This window comes from Nicotiana attenuata, chromosome 6 (genome assembly GCF_001879085.1).
Source record: "Nicotiana attenuata strain UT chromosome 6, NIATTr2, whole genome shotgun sequence".
In the NCBI taxonomy this organism is placed as follows: Eukaryota; Viridiplantae; Streptophyta; class Magnoliopsida; order Solanales; family Solanaceae; genus Nicotiana; species Nicotiana attenuata.
Window position 1 is genome coordinate 66,061,853 of NC_031994.1, and position 8,519 is coordinate 66,070,371.

Genomic DNA, 8,519 nt, shown 5'->3' on the forward strand with positions numbered 1-8,519 from the left:
ATGTACCGCGGCCGCATTGCCCTTAAGCCCAGTTTTCCAACTCTCTGAATCTCCTAGTGCGGCCGCATACCAATTTGCGCGGTCTGAACTAGGCCTTCTTCCCTTAGATTTCTTGGTCTTTGATACTTGAACAGGTTTCATTCCTTTTTGAGCCGATCTTTGGCATTTCGTCACTTTGTTGATCAAACCTGCAAACAAGCACAACCTGTGAGCCTTTTGGGACTTTTTTGTACAAATATATGATCAAAGCATAGGCAAGTAGGGGCATAAAACATGTTAAAATCCTAACTTATCATCTCCCCCAAACTTAAACCTTTGCTTGTCCTCAAGCAAACAAAGTAAGACCCACCCCTTAAAGGAAAATCCAAGTAATTCCAGCTGACCTAAAGTAACCTCAACAAGCATCAATTGGGACTAACAATTGCCCTCAATACAAATAGATCATTAACAACATTTAAACCTTGAAAACTATGGATCAAGTTTGACACAAGAGCATCAAGAATTGACTCATTACATCAAATAACTATCTCAATTACTTTGGTCGCTGTGGAACCCAAACTCATACATCCTCAACTCTCCCTAAGCAAACCTCACCTTTTAGAGTATAAGCACACAAACCGAGGTTAATGGGAGTTCACTCGTCTCTCTCAAGGAAAGGTCACAAGTCCGGCTCAATGTACCATATGCTTGACCCTCATGTAAGTATCCACTAATGCGAGCGTCATCCGACTCAAGATCATATAGGGCTTTTGTGGAGTCAATGTGAAGGCTTTTGGTTGAGGGTGGGAAAAGTTGTTGGTCTATATGGGTTCCATCTTCCCTAAAGCACTTCTTTTGATTCATTTTGGCACAATTCTTTTGACTCTTTTGAGTATTTCACTTCCTTTGAAGGGGCTAGAAAGACGCATTGTCACTCTTTCTTATGCAATTCAAAACATTTCTCCTTTTTCTACTTTTTCCACACCTTTTTCACTTCTGTTTTTCCTTGAATCCCTTTTTATTCTTGTTCACATTGGGCTTTCTTTTTGTCTTTTTCTTTTCTTTCTTTTTCATTGCCTTTCCTTTTCTTCATTTTTGTGTCTCATACCACTTTGTTGTTATCCTCGTCTCTCCCCAAAACTTATGCTTTTGCCATGTGCTCAAGGAACGATCGGGTGCCAAGAGAGGGTATTATTTAGAACGGGTATAGGCTTGTAACACGGTTCTTGAAAGAAAAAGGTCCAAGGCTCAAAAGGGTTAACTAGGGATCATATCATTGGTAGGCTATGGAATTTGTTCAACTATCATTTAGATCAAGGAGAGCCTATAATCACTTCTCAAGTCGAATTTCACTCAAAATTTCGCCTCAACAAACATTCAGGGCAAGTTATAGACCATTGGCTTGGACTTGGACTCAAAATTCAATTTCTCACCACACACACTCAAGGATTGCTAAAGACTTAGAGTCGAGGGCCCACAACAACCTTAGACACGATTGAGCACACAATAGTCCCGAAAGACCACATGATGTTTGTTTGGTCAACACAAGAGTCTCAAGGTCACTACTTTCACCATCCTAAACACAACCACTTGTCTTTGACCATGTGATCAAAGGCAAATGTGTTAGGCCCAAGTGAAGCTATGCTTGAGGTACCCTTAACTATAAACTACAAAAAAAAAACAAAAGAAAAATCAAAAATGGACTCAAACCCTTAAGAAGGTTGTCACGCCATTTATCATTGGGAAGAGCCACCCGGTTCACACAAAATTCTACATTTGGAAAGAACCGTGGCATTAAGAAAACCAAAGGCTTATTAAAAATGTCCAAAATAAAACAAAAGGCTACGAGCTTATATAAGAAGCTAAAAACAAAATTTTTTTGCGAAAATAGAAAAAATATTTACAATAGGGGATTAGAATATACAATGGGGGATGAATATATACAATAATGTAACTTTATATACAGACCAAAAGAAAGATCAAAAGTACGATAAAAGTAACTAAATGCAAGATTATATACAGACCAAGTGAAAATCGAAGAAAGCATAAACTAAGTCAATCTATATATACAGTCATCCATGGATAAAAGTAGGGCACACCCCCTCAAATAAAAGCTGGCATTGACCCCAATTCAACTAAAGCAAAAATAAGCACCAAAAAGTAGTGAAAGGATATGAAGACTCCCTAAGCCTCGTCCGTCTGCATAGGAACATGAGTGGTCCCCGGGTCTGCCGACTGGAGGAAGCCTCCGGAGGGTCTGCCAACAGGATAACAATATCATCTGCTCTCAGGATAGTCCTCTTCCTCTTAAGAGGCCTCTGTGACTGCTCCTGAATTGTGGCTGCTGCTGGAGCTGGGTCCTCAAATAATAAATCTAAAGGCAACTGATCTGCCTTCAGTCTCTCTACATCCGCCCTGAGCTCCTTCATGGACTCCCTGGAAGCCCGTGTCTTGCGCAGTTTCTTGTGCTCCTTGGCAAGCTCTTTGAGAGCCTTGCCATGTGATGCCACTGCCTTCACCAACTCGGCCTGCATGCCGAGGATCTTCTCCTGGTTATCAAGCAACTTCTTCAAAGCATCTTCGATAGACTGTGGGACCTAAACTGGCGGAGGAGCCGACTAAGCTGCAATGGTGGAGGTCAAAGTGGACAACTTGGATGAAGCATTATACATCCAGTTGTTCAGGCTCTGAAGTGTCTGGTGCAGTCTGTGAGCAGTGATTGGATGGGCCCGGGAAGATGGAATCTCCGGGCCAGCTGAGGTGGAAGGACCAGGAGGCAAATCTGCAGTAGTGGACGGTTCGGGAGGCATAACAGCAGCTGCGGAGGCAGGCTCAGTGGAGGCCTCTACCTCAACTGGCTCTTCAGACTGGCCAGTTAGGGCAGAAGTCGGGGGCTTGTAGTTCTTGTCCTTGGGGTTGTTTGGCCCCCTCAAACTGTACCAGGAGAATGGAGCAACCGGTTTGGCCTTGACATAATACAGCTTCTTTTCCACCTCCAAGTAACGGAAATACATAGAGAGAGTGTTGGGAAAGGGTAGTTCCGGTTAGCTTCCGCACCCACAAGAGAGATGATGCGGGACATCACATTCGCCACGTTGATAGGGTAATCCGCCATGATTGATGCAACCAAAACAGCCCGAGAGATAGGAAGAGTCTAGTCATGTGTGGTAGGGTCTAGCCTGCTGCAAACTAAAGTCTCCTAACCCTTAGCTTCGAAGTTCAGGGTCCCCTTCAAAATTTTTACCCCCGCAGTCAACCACTCAGGAACGGTACCTGGGATTGCCAAGTATTGTGCTAACCATGGACGGACCCCCTCACCCATCTCTAACTTTGCCAAGTATAGAGTCTCGTCCTCTTCAATGAAGCCCAGATATTCATTCAGAGACTGCCTGTCGAACAACACCTTTTTGTTTCGAATTTTGGTCACTTTGGAACCCTTGACGATGTGGGCCACATTACAATAGATTTCCCTAACCATATGTTCATTCGCCTCAATACACTTCTCCATGAAAAACTCCCAGCCCACTCTAGTTCTAAACTCCCTTTGCACGTTCGGGTTGTGGGTAAGTAGATCTTTGTCAATAAAGCTCCTCTCCGGTATCAAATGTCTCACCGGCCACCACTCCCTAAACTTATGATATGCAACTTGGCTCACAAATCTATCCTCCCACTCCTCAGGTTTTCTAGTTCTAGCAACGCCTCCGACTTGAGGCTCACCACCCTCAGCACCCTGTACCTCCTCCACATTTCCGCCTGCACTCTTCCCAGATAATGAAGCTGTGGGGGAGGTGGAGTCGTCTCCACTACCTGCTTCCGACCCCTCAGATGAGTCAGAAACTACATTTACTGGCCTCTTGACAGTGGGTGATGCTGGAGGAGTATCAGTCAGTTGGAAGTGGGTGGTGATGTGAGTTGGGACTGAGTCTGAGGAGATGTCCTAGGATGGCATATACTCACTCCCCGAGGAATGGGAAGCAGCTCTATCTGCAGCTTTTATCAATTTTCGAGTCTTTTTGATGTTTTCCCGAGCTTGGGGAGTGAGTTTTACCACTCTTTTTCCTTTGCCTCCTCGGGAGGAACCACCTCTCCCGGGTTGTTGTGATCCTTTGCCACCTCTTTGTTTAACCATTGTCTGCAAGCACACACATCTAACATTGTTAGTCTAAGCACAGGCAGTGAAACAGAAGCAGAATGAATTGCAGAATAGAAGCTCAGACAGTTGCAGAAACAGTTGCAGTAACTGGCCAGTGCGGCCCGCATAAAATGGACGTGCGGCCGCACAGGGGCCATCGCGGACCGCACAATATTGACCGCGGTCCGCACAAGTCAAAGGCCCTCCACACATGCTCTTTGAATCTCCCCGCCGCGGACCGCACAAAGTGGTATTGCGGCCGCGGTGGGTCAGCGCGGACCGCATAAAGTGCAATGCGGCCGCGCTAGGCCTAAGTCAACCTTCAGAACATAGGCACCGCGGACCGCACAAATGTGACCGCGGTCCGCGAAGGGTGATAAGTTAGGGCACTGACTTAGGGTTTCTAATATTTGCAATTTTGTTCAAGTTTTCACCCTACTATGTCCGTACTCAATTTCCCAGTTAATAAAACTCTTCAGGCCCACAAAAAATTAACAAATGTACAAACCTACGCTAACAATCAGAGAAAATGGTAAAAAGGAAGAAGCTATGAGCTGAAATAAACAAAGACTAAAATTAAGCATAAAGATATGATTGAGATGTTACCAGATAAGTATATGCAATGGAAGTAGTCACTCTAAGCAAGAGTTACAGTCAAAGAAAACGAGGATGAACAGTAAAAAGGGCTCTGAGAGTCTAGGGTTCGAAAAGGGTAGAAGGAGACCCTTGAGGTCTATTTATAGAAAAAATAGTGGGACCCAGCCTTACCTACCAGCGTGGCCGCACAAAACGGACCGCGGACCGCACTGGGTTTGTTCCATTGAATCTTGAGAAGGCAACCTCCACGGTCCGCACAAAAGGGACCGCGGCCGCGGAGGTCCACCGCGGTTCGCACAAATGGCATGCGGCCGCGGTGGCAAACTTCAGAGAGTCATCATTTCTTGCTCACCCCAGTGCAGACCGCACAAAATGGCCGTGCGGCTGCACTGGAAACTTCAGAGACCCGACATTTTTGCACTTATGCCCTGCACTGCATCAACTCAATCCCTGCAACATCTCACAACCAATTAGCTCAAAAATCAATCCTAACTACCAAGAAAATCAAAGAAAATAAAAAGAAAAACACATGGGTTGCCTCCCAAGAAGCGCCTGATTTAACGTCGTGGCACGACGCGGGTTACCATCACATCATTTGAAATGAACCACAGCCACCAGGTGGCTATCATCAATCTTCCCAAGATAATGCTTGACACGTTGTCCATTCACCCTAAAGATTTCACCATTTTTGTTCTTCAAATCTAGAGCACCAAATGGGGTTACATATACAACTTCAAATGGCCCACTCCACTTTGATTTCAGCTTTCCGGGAAACAACCTTAGACGGGAGTTGAACAAGAGGACCAAATCACCAACTTTGAACTCTTTTCCACGAGCATATTTGTCATGTAGATACTTCATCTTGTCCTTATACAAGGACGAACTCGAGTATGCATGGAACCGGAATTCATCAAGTTCATTTAGTTGCTCAACACGAAGATTGGCCGCAACATCCCACTCAAGATTAAGCTTCCTCAAGGCCCATATAGCTTTATGCTCCAATTCCACTGGTAGGTGACATGCTTTCCCAAACACCAACCGGTACGGGGATATACCAAATTGGGTCTTGTAAGCGGTCCGGTAAGCCCATAGAGCATTATCCAACTTTTTAGACCAATCGGTCCTATTGGCCTTTACAGTCTTGGACAAAATACTCTTGATCTCCCTGTTAGACACTTCAACTTGGCCACTTGATTGTGGATGGTAAGGTGTAGAGAGTTTATGGTTGACACCATACTTGGAGAGTAAGGTATCAAAAGCCCTATTACAAAAGTGCGATCCTCCATCAGTAATGATTGCCCGGGGTGTACCAAACCTTGTGAAGATACTCTTTTTAAGAAATGCCACCACACTCCTAGCTTCATTATTAGGCAAGGCCACGGCCTCAACCCATTTTGATACGTAATCCACTGCTACTAGATTGTAAGTGTTCCCACACGAGCTAACAAAAGGACCCATAAAATCAATACCCCAAACATCGAGGATATCAACTTCAAGAATTGTGTTAAGAGGCATCTTGTCTTTCTTGGAAATCCCTCCCGCGCGTTGGCATTGATCACATCTTTTTACCAAATCACTAGCATCCTTGAACAAAGTCGGCCAATAGAAACCGCAACTCAAAACCTTCGAAGCTGTCCTCACCCCTCCATGATGGCCACCATAGGGGGAGGAGTGACAAGCCTCCAAAATACTCAATTGTTCACCTTCCGGAACACACCTTCTAATCACACCATCCGTGCAAATCTTAAACAAATAGGGATCATCCCAATAAAAATCCAAACTATCCCATTTGAGTTTCTTCCTTTGGTTGGAAGAGAGCTCATACGGGACAATTCCAGTCACAATGAAATTGGCAATGTCTGCGAACCATGGCATGTCACACATTGACACGGAAAGAATTTGCTCGTCGGGGAATGTATCATTTATCTCAAGGCCGTCACATGGCCTCCCTTCTTCCTCCAAGCGGGACAAATGGTCCGCAACTTGGTTCTCACTTCCCTTCCGGTCCACTATTTCTAAGTCAAATTCTTGAAGAAGTAACACCCATCTCATCAATATTGCCTTGGAATCCTTCTTGGTCATCAAATACCTAAGGGCGGCATGGTCGGTGTGCACTATGACCTTGGCCCCATAAGATATGGCCAAAATTTTTCCATGGCGAACACAATGGACAATAACTCCTTCTCCGTCACCATGTAATTCCATTGAACTTCATTCATAGTCTTACTTGCATAATACACGGGATGGAACATTTTGGTAACCCGTTGACCCAACACCGCCCCCACCGCAACGTCACTTGCATCACACATTAGTTCAAAGGGCGAACTCCAATTAGGTGCGGTAATGATAGGGGTAGTGGTCAACTTGTGCTTTAAAAGTTCAAAGGCCTCCATGCATTTTTCATCAAAAACAAACTTAGCATCTTTCTCTAGCAACTTGCAAAGGGGATTCACAACCTTCAAGAAATCTTTGATAAACCGCCGATAGAACCCGGCGTGCCCAAGGAAACTCCTCACTCCTTTGACAGAAGTGGGGGGCGGGAGCCTTGAAATCACCTCGATCTTAGCCTTGTCTACCTCAATCCCATGCTTAGCAATCTTGTGACCCAACACTATACCTTCTTCAACCATAAAATGGCATTTTTCCCAATTGAGAACGAGATTAGTTTCTTCACATCGGGCCAAGACTCTATCCAAGTTTACCACTCTTCAAAGGAATCACCAACCACACTAAAATCATCCATAAAGACCTCTAATATGTCTTCCACCATATCGATGAAAATAGCCATCATGCAACGTTGGAAGGTCGCCGGAGCATTGCACAACCCGAATGGCATCCGGGAGAAAGCAAATGTACCATACGGGCATGTAAAAGTTGTCTTCTCTTGGTCTCCGGGGCAATTAAAATTTGATTATAGCCCGAATACCCATCCAAAAAGCAATAAAAGGCTCGCCCTGCTAGACGGTCAAGCATTTGGTCAAGGAATGGCAAAGGGAAATGATCCTTTCGGGTCACCTTGTTAAGCTTCCGATAGTCCATGCATACCCGCCACCCGGTAACCGTCCGAGTGGGAATAAGTTCATTGTTTTCATTAGTCACCACTGTTATTCCACCTTTCTTCGGCACACATTGCACCGGGGAAGTCCATGAGCTATCGGAGATTGGATACACCACACCTGCATCTAGCCATTTGACCACCTCTTTTTTCACCACTTCTTGCATTGCCTCATTGAGCCTCCTTTGATGTTCTAAGGAAGGCCTTGCATCATCCTCCAAGATAATCTTATGCATGCAAAATGCGGGGCTTATTCCCCGAATGTCCGCCAGAGTCCATCCAATTGCCCTTTTTCGCCTTTGTAGCACCGCCAAAGTGGCCTCAACCTGCATGTTAGTAAGGCAAGAAGAAAGAATAACTGGAAGAGTTGAATTAGAGCCCAAGAATTCATACCTGAGGTTTGGAGGAAGTGGCTTCAACTCCAACACCGGTGGCTCCTCAATTGATGGTTTGGTTGGTGGAGTTTTCCGATTTTCAAGATCCAAAGACAATTTTCTCGGCTCATAAGAATAAGAGCCCATCCCATGTAGAGCATTGACACACTCCACTCTGCTTGCATCATCATCGACATCAAGATTTAAGAGCACGGCCTCAAGAGGATCCTCCATGTTGATCATAGAGCTTGTGTCATCCACTATCACAGCTGTGACAATGTCCACAAAAGAGCACACCTCGGTGCTATTGGGTTGCTTCATGGATTTACAAACATAGAAGACAACCTTCTCATCACCTACCCTGAAAGTTAGTTCACCCGCT

The 8,519-nt window shown here is 45.1% G+C and overlaps 1 pseudogene; it reads right to left on the minus strand.

The window, feature by feature from the left end:
* Window positions 7,168-7,912, minus strand: LOC109228296 (annotated as a pseudogene).